The sequence below is a fragment of the Pseudophryne corroboree genome, chromosome 5 (assembly GCF_028390025.1).
Source record: "Pseudophryne corroboree isolate aPseCor3 chromosome 5, aPseCor3.hap2, whole genome shotgun sequence".
NCBI classification, from domain to species: Eukaryota; Metazoa; Chordata; class Amphibia; order Anura; family Myobatrachidae; genus Pseudophryne; species Pseudophryne corroboree.
In genome coordinates, this window is record NC_086448.1 from 264,704,841 (window position 1) to 264,719,460 (window position 14,620).

Below are 14,620 nucleotides of genomic sequence, written 5' to 3' on the forward strand. Positions count from 1 at the left end.
TCTGGCGGTGCGAGTGATGTCTAACGCGATTAGAAACTGAATCCCGGTGGATTCATGGATCATGTCAGAGGCCGGATGCTCTGTTCTTTCTATCAGGTGCCGTTTAACTACGTGCTCGTAATGGGTGTGAGTGTAAGGAGTTTGGGCAACACGGTGTATGTCTTTCATTTTGTCATGTGATACAGTCATTACTTCAGGCAGTACTTTTCCAATATAACACAATCCTTCAGAGTTTGGGGCAAGCCACTTATACGCCTTTCTCCCGCATATGAAATATGCATCATCGGGGAGAACATATGGGACGGAGTAGGACATAACCATATTACACACCTTCCATGTGAAATCTCCTAACCCTAATTCTTCCATCTGCTTAGTACACGTATCAGGTTGTACGATATGTGCACAGTATCCTGGTGATACCTCTCCAACTCTCGTAATCCTATTTCCTAAGGTATACCTATATCGGAAAGATTTTCCTCTACTGGCTATGTGGCGTATAAGCTCTGTATCTGTAGGCATTCTATCTGCTCTATGCGAAAAGGTCATGGTTTGATTACTCCATGACACTTCCCAATTTCCCGGCTTTCGGGGATTGGAGATGTTAAAACATAATAGGGACCTATCCACATGGTATTGGTGGAGCTTCAAACTAGGAGGGCTGGAGATATTAAACCTCCTGTCCACCGGTCTCCCACCACTTAACTCAAGTACCTCCCCTTACGTTAAAGGAAATGGTACTAGCCCTGATTTGCTATGACCTTGAGGTACTTGAGAGCATACCCAACAATCTGTTTTATTTAACACACTACCCACTAAGGAGTGATAGTCACTCAATGGATGCCGGTTCATATGGATATTAAAACTGGATTGGCATTTCTTTATGCACCCATCCTCAATGACATTGTTACAGAGCCGACAGATACAGTTTTCTTCAGCTAACAATCCTTCACAATTCCTTCTATGGTCAATGCTATCGGATCGTTTTCTGATACTCGCCTTTGCTTGTTGATTATGTTGTTCTTGGAAAACTACGCCTCCATCTCTGTCATCAGAACCCATTCCAGAACCTCTCTCGACCTCCATGGTACTCTCGCCGGAACAGACTGCTCTGGTCAACATCATGGTCAACAGGAAAATCCGGATCACAGTCTCTTGGGGCAAGTCCATCTTGTAGGAGGAAACGGAGAAGAATGAGAAGGGGGAAAAAATAATTTGAGGGAGAGGGGATGGGAAGTTGGAGAAAAACAATAAAAGGGAACAGGGGATCGACAACTGCTTTTGGTCTTGTGATTTTCAATGCTCAGGTGCCGCCTCAATCTTCCTGGAACAGACACTCCAGTGATACAACCTCTACCGTCTGTTCCTTATCACGGGACCTCTCTGGATCAGCAACCTTTTTACAGTGGGACGAATGAACCCAAGTCTCTCTCTCAGCAACCTTCAATGCTGTAGTGCTAGTCAATAAAACCTGGTATGGTCCTTCCCATCTGTCAATAAGGCAACCTGAGCGTAGAAAATTCCGTATCATTACATAATCCCCAGGTTCAATGTCATGACAATTACTATCTGGTAAATCAGGAATCACTAACTTCAGATTATCATTTTGATTCCTTAACTGTTTACTCATGTTAATCAAGTATTTTACAGTCACTTCATTGTTACACTTCAAATCATCCTGAGGGTTAATCATAACATGCGGTTGTCGACCAAACAAGATTTCAAAGGGAGACAGATTAAGAGGGGACCTGGGAGTGGTTCTGATGCTGTACAGTACAATGGGTAAAGCTTCTGGCCATGTCAATCCTGTCTCTGCCATCACTTTACTCAGTTTATTTTTAATAGTGCTGTTCACTCTTTCCACTTTCGCACTCGCCTGTGGATGGTATGGAGTGTGCAGCTTGCTATCAATTCCCATCAATTTACACATTCCTTGAAAGACATCACCTGTAAAATGGGTACCCCTATCACTTTCGATAATTCTAGGGATACCATATCTACATACAAATTCCTGCACAATTTTCTTAGCAGTAAACATAGCGGTATTTGTGGCCGCCGGAAATGCTTCGACCCAATTTGAAAAAACATCTATACAAACAAGTACATATTTCAAATTTCGACAAGGGGGTAATTGAATAAAGTCAATCTGTATTACCTGGAAAGGGCCGCCGGCAGGTGGGATATGAGATGGTTCTGTAGGTATTGCCTTTCCGATGTTCTTTCTCAGACAGGTAAGGCATGACATTGCCCTTTTACTCGCATGAGATGAAAATCCTGGGGCACACCAATATGCTCTTACCAACTTGCACATCCCTTCCTTGCCCAGATGAGTCAGCCCGTGGGCTCCCTCAGCTAAACATGGAAGGTATGCTCTGGGGGCCACTGGTTTACCGTGTCCATCCGTCCAGAGTCCTGAGGACTCCTGGCCATATCCTTTTGCCTTCCAGACTGCCTTTTCCTGTGTGGAACACAAATTTTGCATCTCACACAACTTCTGGGTGTTGATGGTATTAAATACCATCAGTTGTGTGGTGTCTGTCTGTCTGGGGGTAGCAGCTGCTAACTTAGCAGCTTCGTCTGCTCGGCTGTTACCAAGTGATACTGGGTCTTGGCTATATGTGTGTGCTTTACATTTGATAACAGCCACTCTGTCGGGTTCCTGTATCGCTGTTAGAAGCCTTTTTATGTGAGCTGCATGCGCTACCGGTGTACCAGCTGCCGTCATGAAATTTCTGAGGCGCCATAGGGCTCCGAAATCATGGACTACCCCGAATGCGTATCTAGAGTCGGTGTAGATATTGGCTGATTTGCCCTTAGCCAATTCACATGCTCTGGTTAGGGCGATCAGTTCAGCAACCTGGGCTGAGTGAGGTGGGCCTAGCGGTTCCGCTTCTATGGTGCCTTGGTCATCTACGACTGCGTATCCAGTACACAAGTCTCCCGAGTCTGACTGTCTATGACAACTACCGTCCGTGTAGAACGTAAGTTCTACATCTTCCAGTGGGTTGTCACTGATGTCAGGCCTTGCGGTAAAATTTTGGGTCAAATATTCCATACAATCATGTGTGTCTTCCTTTGTATTAAATCCTCCTTCCCCACCACTCTCATCCTCCACCCTTTGTGCCTGTCCAGGCACACCTGGGAGATATGTTGCAGGATTTAATGCACTGCATCTCCTTATGGTGATGTTTACGGGGGCCATTAGTGCCAATTCCCATCTTGTAAACCGCGCTGATGAGACGTGTCTGGTTTGGGCAGAATTTAACAAGGCTGACACTGCATGTGGTGTATGAATTGTGAGGTTGTGACCTAGCACGACGTCTTCGCTTTTCGTTACTAGTAATGCTATCGCAGCAACGCTTCGCAAGCATGTGGGGAGGGATCGCGCTACCGTATCTAGCTGAGCGCTGTAATATGCTACTGGCCTGCTGGCATCACCGTGCTTTTGGGTTAGTACGCCTGCCGCGCAACCAGCACTTTCTGTTCCGTATAGTTCAAAGGGTTTCCCATAGTCTGGCATACCTAATGCTGGTGCCTGCGTTAGGCACTGTTTAAGTCTCTCGAATGCTGTCTTGGACTCGCCTGTATGCGAAATCCGATCAGGTTTGTTTGAGGAGACCATCTCCTGCAAGGGTAACGCTAGAATGGAAAACCCTGGGATCCAGTTACGGCAATACCCACACATTCCTAAAAATGTTCTGATCTGTTGCTGGGTTTGTGGTAGAGTCATGTCTCTAATTGCTTGAATTCTATCAGCGGTCAGGTGTCTCAGTCCTTGTGTTAGACAGTGTCCCAAATATTTTACCTTAGTTTGGCATAATTGCAACTTGTCTTTGGAAACCTTGTGTCCCGTGTCTGAAAGATGAAACAGGAGCTGTTTCGTATCCTTCAGGGATGCTTCCAATGAATCAGAACACAGTAGTAGATCATCCACGTACTGTATTAATACTGATCCACTCACTGGTTGGAAAGACTGTAAACAATCATGCAAAGCCTGGGAAAATATACTTGGACTATCTATGAATCCTTGTGGTAATCGAGTCCATGTGTATTGGACTCCTCTGTATGTAAATGCAAACAAATATTGACTGTCAGGGTGCAGAGGTACCGAAAAGAAAGCGGAGCAGAGGTCAATAACAGTGAAAAATTTCGCAGTGGGAGGGATTTGCATTAGGATGACAGCTGGATTTGGCACTACGGGGAACTGACTCTCAACTATTTTGTTAATCCCCCTTAGATCCTGCACCAGCCGGTAACCCCTCCCCCCACTCTTTTTAACAGGGAAGATGGGACTATTGGCAGTGCTGGACGTTCTTACCAGAATGCCCTGTTGTAGCAAGCGCTCTATTACGGGATACACTCCTAACTCCACCTCTGGCTTCAGAGGGTACTGTGGGATTTTTGGAGCTATCCTACCATCTTTTACTTGTACAACTACCGGAGCTACGTTTGCCATTAATCCAGTGTCCTGTCCATCTTTAGTCCAAAGTGACTCTGGTATCTGAGATGTCATTTCTTCTACTTGGGAGGGAGTCCTATTTGTCATAATGGTATGTGACATTAATTTTGATGGGGAGTCTAACATGTCTCGCACTTCCTGAGCGTGATTCTCAGGTATGTCCAAGAATACACCTTCAGGAGTACAATAAATGACGCACCCCATTTTACACAGTAAGTCTCTTCCCAGGAGATTAGTCGGTGCCGATGCAGCCAGCAAAAAGGAATGCTTGGTATGTAAAGGCCCTACTGTAATCTCGGCTGGTTTGCTAACAGGGTAGTGCTGGACTACTCCCGTTACCCCTATGGCTGGAATTGTCTTACCAGTGGTTCTCATGCCCACTGTCGAATTGATCACTGATTTGGCCTCCCCTGTGTCTACAAGAAAGTTTAATGATTTACCAGCTACATTGATTGCAATTTCTGGTTCACTTCCAATGCTTGCAATCAATTTTACTGGCTGCAGATTACAGGTATGGCCACACCCCTATTGGGTATGGCGACCTCCCTGAATCCCGCTGGCAGCAACTACTTGTGATGGAGTTAATTGGGAGCTACCAGAGGCTTGCCAGTCTCTGTTCGGGGGATATCTTTTTGTTTCCCCTGTATGTGGCTCATAACTCCGTTTCTGCGGACCCTGATCCCAATGTCGTGTGTCGTGTCGTTGTCTAGGGGGTTGGTATGAGTTTCGTGAATTCTTCACTCTACAATCTCGTGCCATGTGTCCCTGTTTATGACAAGAATAACAAGTAACCACATTTGACTTACCCACAGGGTTTGGTGATATAAACAAAGGCTGCCTTGTGGTCAGGGCCTGTATACTTACTGCCATTAACTTATCACCTTGTTGTTCCCTGTGTCTGGTGATGTTCCTATCGTGATCAATAGCAGCCTCTCTCAAAGTAGCCACAGACAGACCTCGCCAACATGGTTGTGTGGTCTGTACCCTAGTCTTCAATGACTCTTTTAAACCATCCATCAGTACCGATACTGCTACTTCTCGATGGTTTATGTTTGTTTTAATGTACTCTATGCCTGTGTATTTTGCCATTTCTGATAATGCTCTGTGAAAATACTCTGCAGCTGTTTCTGACTCCTTCTGTTTAATGGAGAATATTTTGTTCCATTTAACTACGGCTGGGAAATACTCCTTTAACTGTAAACTTATTCTTTTTATATTGTCTTTGTTGTACACTTCTGTAAGAGGTACATCCTGATCTAATCCACAGTCAGCTAAAAATGGAGTTGCGTCAACATTGGAGGGTAAACATGCTCTCAGCAATATCTGCCAGTCTTTATTGTTGGGCTCTACAGTGTTACCTAGGTCTCTGATGTATTTTTGGCTGGCAACTAAGTCTTTTCTAGGGTCAGGGAATTCAGACACTATGGTCCTTAATTCCATTCGGGAAAATGGGCTATACATGGCAATGTTCCTAACAGGAGTGACTCCTGAAGTGTCTGTTTTCCCATTTGGAACTACTATTACCTTAACAGGATTAACTCTAACAACCTCATTCTGTGTAGATTCTACAGGCTGTGGTGAAATAGTTTCAGCATAGTGTATGGTGCCGTACTTACCCGTTGATACGACCTCACCTATCCCTCCGCTAGGGGCTTTCGTTACTAATCTCGGGGGTGGAGCTGTGCCTACTGTGGTCTCTGCTATGGTGGCTGCTAGAGAGAGCACTGAAATTGTTGCCGATTCGTCCTCTTGATCACACTCCTGAGGAAAGTTCAAAACAGGGTACAACTTGCACGGGTTAATACTTGCATTGGTTAATTGGTTAACATTATCTTTAACATTTACACAGTTGCTAAGTGTTTGTTTGTTACACCTTAATGCGTCATTCTCCGCAACCAATTTTTCTCCCGATATATATGGTGGCGGTGGGGCCGTGGCTATCAGTTTCCTGATCGAGCCAGATCCCGCCGCCTGAGCCAATCCTCTCTGTATGTCACCCTCCTGTTGCCACAACTGTAAATAATCATAATGCTTGATTCGTCTCTTTGCTGATTTAATGAGACATATCCTTCTCCTTAAATTCGTTAACACTTCTGTGCTGAAGCTACCTACTCTTGGGAATTTCTCCCCGTCATGTACCGTCATTCTCTCCCATTCATCACATAAAGCTTCTGTGTGACTTCCGTATTTCTCACACATTACGTACCTTGCCGACCCGACTGGTCGGTTCACTGAATCAACCCGAACCGAGGTTGATCGCCCCCTACCTGAACAAGTGGCCCCCATAGTTCGAAGGTGTTGCTTTATTCAGCCAACCCTTACGCAAACCAAAATGTTCAAAATAGGCTGACGGTGGCGGTTTACCGAGTACCCCACTCACTCGCCCACGCCGACCAATACGACCTGATCACACTGATATAGTGCTGGCGTACTCGACCCAGGGCCCCTGCGACCTGAACCTCTATTTACTGGAACCTGCGAGGGTTATCCGAAGAACACTTACTCTTTCCAGTAACTATTGGTTGTTGGATAGTTCCTGAGTGAGCAGCGAACCTCCCTTAAAATAAAAAAAATTACACAAATCACGTTAGAATGTACAAATAGCGTTTATGACCTTCGTACACAAATAGTACCGGTCAGGTTTACTAATGTACACAATTACGTGCGGTACAATCGTTCAGCACATAAGCAACTAATCTTATGTACGGAGCGACCAGTGGAATCGAAAATTACGGCTGCGAATTCCTTCAGCCAGAGCTTGTATGGCCTATATGGGTGTTGCACCAACCCTTTTAGGTGTTGTGCCTGTGGACTGTATAGCGGACTTCCTTGTCTGCTGTACCTGAACCTGCTGGTCTGCTATGACCTCCTGGTCTGTTACAGTATGACCTCCTGGTCTGCTACACTCTAATGCTCAAATTGTATGTTTTAACCAGGGATGCCTCCCTAGCCACCATGTACGTCACTTACACGCATGTACCTCACGAGAACTCGACTTTTCTTGTGGTTCAACCTCAAAAATTGTAAAAACAAACACACTCACTCACCACATATACACTTTTGTTTCTATTTCTATTTCTGCGCAGAAATTTTCTTTAGACCAGATGTGTTACCAATTAGGAGAAGGATCTGTTAATTTAAATTTCGAATGTTAAAATAGATTTGCGCGATTTATCGCCTTGCGTTATTTACCGCGTTGCGCTATTTATCGCGTTGAAAAAAATTTAACACTTGTGATTTGAGTTACGTGGGCGTACCCGTACGCTCCGTTGCGTAATATACGCTGCGTGCGTCGGCCCTTGGGTTGCGTACGCAAGTCTCAGTCCTTTGTTAGAGACACGTGTATGCAAAGCAAAGATCCACCGTAACACAATTTATACGTTTATCAATGTAGATGATCCTTTATCATCTACCGCGCACCACACTGACTTCGCCTTGTCTCTCAGGCACAGCTGTGTTTGTCTATACTTTAACTATATTACCTTTTTACTCTTAACCTATAAAATAGCAGCAAATCTCTCTTAGCACGTTTATCAACTATAAAACTGGCAAACAGGAGAGTGATGTACGAAAATACACAAATGAAAAAAAAGAAATGCAGATATGCGTGCGTGTGTACGCAAGACAGAAATAAACAGTTTTAAAAAGACACTATCGTTTTGTTCTTACCTCCGGTTCCCGGATTCCTTCAGCACCCTTTACTAAGAGAAGCAGACGCTTATCCCGACAGCACTACGAGGAATATAACCTCCCGCCCTTTGCTGATGGATAATGTCTGCTGTTTCTACCTAGTGCAGATATGTGAAGGACGGGCGAGCCGCCAATTGATAAAGCAGAATATTTATCGTATATAAAACCCTTTATGAGGTCTAAGAACACTGTACGCTATTTACGTATGAAGTACCGTAAGGGTACGCTCGTTGCGTAACAATCGCTCAGCCGTAGTCGAGACGCTCAAGCGTCACGTTCGCTCACGGCCAAGAGATCACTGGCAGGCACGCTATTGGCTGCTGACTAACGTAATGATTCGCTATAGCGTAGCGGACGCTCGGGACCACGAGGAGATCACCAGCGGCGCTGACGCTCACAATGTTAAACCTTTATATCTAAACCATAAACAATGTAATATGCTGTAAAACCTTAGTGTAGAGATAGGGTGTAGATGCAACCTAGTGTAACCTTATTAACTTAAAAGCTGTTTGAGCGTCACCGACGCTCTGAGAATACTAAACACTATAAGAAATACACAGATACCTGGGCTTAGGGTCCAACGCCTAATATATATATATTATGACTGATATACTTGCAAAAGAATTAATACAAATACAAATCATACACTACAATATAACATAGACTACCTAACCGGATAACTACACAGGAAATACAATACAATTACTATTTAAGGGAAAATAAGAGAGAAAGAGGAGAAGAGAGAGAGAGAGATTGGCCCACAATAACAAGAAGATCAATATAGTTGCGGAGAAAAACTTACGCACAAAGGAAACGATCGCATGCGCCTCTGGACATCCAGCTCCCGATTTTCAGCAATGATAACCGTTGAAGAGTGAGAGCTGGATGTGATCGGCCTGTCTATTTATGCCCCACACACAATGCAATTCAATGGTCCCTACAATCTCATTGTTCATTGGACACAGGAATTCCTCCTCGCATTATAACAAAAGGTCATAGGTTGATTCATACAGGTGGGCCGTGACTATTTCCAACAGCTCAGGTGGGAGGGAAACTGGGTTTCCCGCCGCATGGATAAGTAAGTGCAAATACAGTAAATGTTCATAAACTTCTTATGTCCATAACTATTCGCACGAGCGATTAATCCGCTTCAAACCAACACCGGAATATTGCTAATTAAATACTCTTCCGATGGGTACTAAACACCACTGTATTACTCCTGTCTGACCCTTCGTATCAAACAAAGAGGGATCTCTCTGTTCACGAACATTCTATATTAACCAAACTTTCAGAATCTATCAAAGGGACCATGATCTACAAAATACATTATATAGTGAAAATATGTAACGATTGAGTTGCACGCTACGATCACATAAACTCTACCGTAAATACGCATACCGTGCGCCTGCGGGTGCCCGCGACTGTGAGTATGCGCACGTACGGGAGAGCGTACGCATGCGCAGCACGGACCTTTGTGAGGTGCAAATATGGTAGTGTGCATAGAGATATTTTTCTGACTTTGACAATATATATATATATAATATATACATACACATATATAATATATATACATACACATATATATATATATATATATATATATATATATATATATACATATACACTACCAGTCAAAAGTTTGGACACACCTTCTCATTCAATGGTTTTTATGTATTTTAATTATTTTCTACATTGTACATTAATACTGAAGACATCAAAACTATGAAAGAACACATATGGAATTATGTTGTAAACAGAAAAATGTTAAATCAAAATATATTTTATTTTTTAGATTCCTCAAAGTAGCCCCCTTTTGCTTTGATGACAGCTTTGCATACTCTTGGCATTCTCTCAATCGGCTTCATGAGGTAGTCTCCTGAAATGGTTTTCCAAAAGTCTTGAAGGAGTTCCCAGAGGTGCTGAGCACTTGTTGGCTGCTTTTCCTTCACTCTGCGGTCCAACTCATCCCAAACCATCTCAATTGGGTTTAGGTCAGGTGATTGTGGAGGTTAGGTCATTTGATGCAGCACTCAATCACTTTTCTTCTTCGTCAAGTAGCCCTTACATAGCCTGGGAGGTGTGTTTGGGGTTATTGTCGTGTTGAAAAACAAATGATGGTCCCAGTAAGCGCAAACCAGATGGGATGGCGGGCACTGCAGAATGCTGTGGTAGCCATGCTGGTTAAGTGTGCCTTGAATTTTTTTAATAAATCACCAACAGTGTCACCAGCAAAGCACCCCCACACCATCACACCTCCTCCTCCATGCTTCACAGTGGGAACCACACATGCAGAAACCATCCGCTCACCTTCTCTGTGTCTCACAAAGACATGGAACCAAAAATCTCAAATTTGGGCTCTTCAGACCAAAGTACAGATTTCCACTGGTTTAGTGTCCGTTCCTTGCGATTCTTGGCCCAAACAACCTTCTTCTTCTTCCTTCTTCTTCCTCCTTCTTCTTCCTCCTCCCTCCGTTCTGTGGCTGGTAACTCTAATGATCTTATCCTCTGCAGCAGAGGTTACTCTTGGTCTTCCTTTCCTGGGCGGTCCCCAGGAGAGCCAGTTTCATCATAGCGTTTGATGGTTTTTACAACTGCACTTGAGGATACATTCAAAGTTCTTGAAATTTTCCATATCGGCTGACCTTCATGTCTTACAGTAATGATGGATTGTCGTTTCTCTTTTGCTGAGTTGAGTGGTTCGTGCCATAATATGGATTACAACAGTAGTTAAATAGGGGTGTCCACTGTGTACTACACAGCCTTTGCACAACACAACTGATGGTCTCAAACACATTAAGAAGGCAAGTAATTCCACAGATTGACTCTTGACAAGGCACACCTATTAATTCAAAACCATTCCAGGAGACTGCCTCATGAAGCTGAATGAGAGAATGCCAAGAGTGTGCATAAGCTGTCATCAAAGCACAAGGGGGCTACTTTGAGGAATCTAAAATATAAAACCTATTTTGATTTGTTTAGCACTTTTTCGTTTACAACTTAATTCCATATGTGTTCTTTCATAGATTTGGTGTGTGCGTGTGTGTGTGTGTGTGTATATGTATATATATATATATATATATATATATATATATATATATATATATATATATATACATACATACATACATACATACACACACACACACACACACACACACACACACACACACACACACACACACACACACACAACTCTGGGAGGCAGTGGAGTCGGCTGCTGCCGGGCTCCTGACCTCAAGGGGGCACATCTCCTCCACTGTCTCCCGCTGCCTGACCCTGAAGATCGTTCGCTGCGAGGAGCTTTCGTGTCAGTGACACGGAAGCTGCCTCCTAGTATATACAGAAAGCTGGCTGTGGCTACACCTAGGGGGAGCTCCAGAACGCAGCTCCTGCCAGGCCCTTCCAGATGAGCTGGCCAAGTGAAGGTCTCTGTTCTCCCGTTGGGCTGATAGCAGCAGGTAGGCACTGGCAGCACTTGCCTTAAGCTGCACTGTGTGTGTGTGTGTGTGTGTGTGTGTGTGTGTGTGTGGGGGGGGTGTAGTTGGGGAGGGGTGCTGGGGGGTCTTTAATAAATGTTGGCAGCACTGTGAAGGAAGCATGTTTGTTTTTTTGTGTGTGTGTTTTCAAGTGAAAGAGGCGTGTGTGTGAGACGTGTGTGTGTGTGTGTGTGTAAGTAAAAGGCATGTTTGTGTGTTTAAGTGAAGGAAGTGTGTGTGAGTTTAAATGAAGGAGGCGTGTGTGTTTGAGTTTAAGTGAAGGAAGCATGTGTAAGTGAGAGGTGTGTGTGTGTAAGTGAGAGGCGTGTGTGTAAGTGAGGATTGTGTGTGTTTAAGCGAAGGAGGTGTGTGTGTTTAAGCTAAGGAGGCGTGTGTGTTTAAGCTAAGGAGGCGTGTGTAAGTGAGAGGCGTGTGTGTGTTTAAGTGAAAGAGGCGTTTGTGTGTTTTTTATATATACTGTATATCGACACACCACTGCGCCAAAGCATCTACATTGTGACACACTGGTGGGTGAGGGAGTACTGTAGGTGTGCTATAAAGGTATGCTGGTGTCTATTTTATTGTGATGACTGACTTGGAGTGCCATCCACTTTGTATGTGTATCTATATTACTATTTGGAAAGGCACCTGAGCACGCTGCTACTGTTCAACATGAGTGCCGGATAGCTACATATGAAGGGTGTGTGTGTATACAGTATGTAGGGGGGGCACCAACATATATCATGCCTCTGGGCGACTATATATCAACCAAATACTCTCCTTCTGCGCTGTTCTGAGCCAAATTGAATACATTAAAGTACGATCTTCCTTGGGGTGGGGGGGGCTGCCTTTATCACTAAGTCCCTTGTTGGGAGGGACTAAACAGAATGTATGAAAAGAAGAAAGGGAAATTGGCGCCCAGAGATGATTACAACCTATAAATACAGGGAACCCTGTGGGTTTCACAATTATCATTAATTTTAAAACATAAGCATGAACTGTTCTTCCATAAAAAGTTTTTTTTTAATTAAAATGTACAGAAGTAAAGAAGCATGTCCATCATATTACATAGACAGAATTATGTAATTTCTCTTCGAATACTCCACCATTGGAGTTGGTAGAGGAATATCGGCAACTTAGTGCAGTATCTTTATTCTTCCTCATATGATATTCAGAGAGAACATCAAGTAAAACAACCCAACGCGTTTCGTCTAGTAACTAGGCTTCATCAGGGGTATGTCTAAAAATTACAGAACAACTAGTCAATATTTATACAATGTTACATACAGAAAAAATTGTACAAAGAACAGTCCATGGAAAATAGGATGTGCGAGACATGATAAAACAAAGCGACAGACAATAATTGGGCTGATGGCAAAATCTGAAAACTGGATTAGATGGTTACAGTAAGAATCCATATATATTATCATCATTGGGTATTTTACATACCTTTTGGTATTAGCGCCTATCAGAATGTAATCAAACAAGGTTGATAATCAGGATTTTTCAAAGATTAATCTCAAAGCATCACAAACAAGGCTGCCGAGGCTTCCAGCCGTTCTAGTTAAAAAAATAATTAATAATTGACTCTTATTATTATCAAAGAATGGATTACCGACCATTGTATAAGTCATATGATTAAAACATCACGTACCTCATGCGTCCAACTGACAAAAATTCATCTACTTCCTACGTTTCTAATTTTCAAAAGGAAGGTGGGGACAGCAAGATCCTGCCAGAAGTGGACCTAATGAGTCAATTAATTTTAATGAATATATGTCTGAGACAATTATGACAAAGGAACAAGAGAGGAAGGGAGGAGGGCGAGTGGAGGCTTAATTATCATCACCCTCATTATTGTTTTCAATAGGGGGAACACATATGTGTCTAATACATGGATCAAACTAAAACTAACTGATCAGTATAAACTGATATAATGTACACATAGTGCCCTGACAAAAAATATAGTATAAACAACCCTAATGGTAGCGAAAAAGGAAATTAGACTACATAAGTGAGACATGATGCATGTTCAAATAGTCAATCTTAAATATCACTCGCAACCCCAGAAGCGGGGGGCAATATCAGCACTCACCACTCATAGGGTGGGGTGCATGCAGCCCATGGCCACCAACCCAAATATATACAAACAGAAAGTTAGAAAATTAAGTGCCAATCAGTCTAACCCAGAATAATATACATGTCATAAATTAAATAGAGCCTTCTTCCAAAGAGTATGAAAAACCCTTACTTTCCAAGCAGACATCCAGTATGGAAGAAGGCTCTATTTAATTTATGATATGTATATTATTCTGGGTTAGACTGATTGGCACTTAATTTTCTAATGTTTAAAGTTCTTAGTCTTTAATTTAGACTTACATAGTGCCAAGTATTATGTACAAAAGGAGTGATATTTAAGATTGACTATTTGAACATGCATCATGTCTCACTTATGTAGTCTAATTAATGTGAATTGGATTTATTATAAATCTGCTAGCATGTGAGCAATGCACAATGTCTCAGTTTTTAACACTCATACAGAGGTCAGGTGATCAAGCTAGCAGTTGAGTATGGCCACCATATCTAAAATCATTGGTTATTATCTAATTGACCCTTAGGTTGTTTCCTGTGTGAATCTGTATGGACATCCTATCCGTATCTATTTTTAACGCTCGTATTTGACCCATGAGGTATGTTGTGATTCTCTAGAATTCTATCTGTAATATCCATAAAAACATTTATATTAATACCAATATAATTGTTGATCTCGATTAATGTGTTTCCTTTTTCGCTACCATTAGGGTTGTTTATACTATATTTTTTTGTCAGGGGACTATGTGTACATTATATCAGTTTATACTGATCAGTTAGTTTTAGTTTGATCCATGTATTAGACACATATGTGTTCCCCCTATTGAAAACAATAATGAGGGTGATGATAATTAAGCCTCCACTCCCCCTCCTCCCTTCCTCTCTTGTTCCTTTGTCATAATTGTCT

The 14,620-nt window shown here is 42.8% G+C and overlaps 1 protein-coding gene across 2 annotated transcripts in view; it reads left to right on the plus strand.

The window, feature by feature from the left end:
• GPD1L (glycerol-3-phosphate dehydrogenase 1 like) overlaps positions 1 to 14,620 on the plus strand; it is a 112,407-nt gene that overhangs the window by 75,095 nt on the left and 22,692 nt on the right. The gene's annotated exons all lie outside the window — the stretch shown is intronic.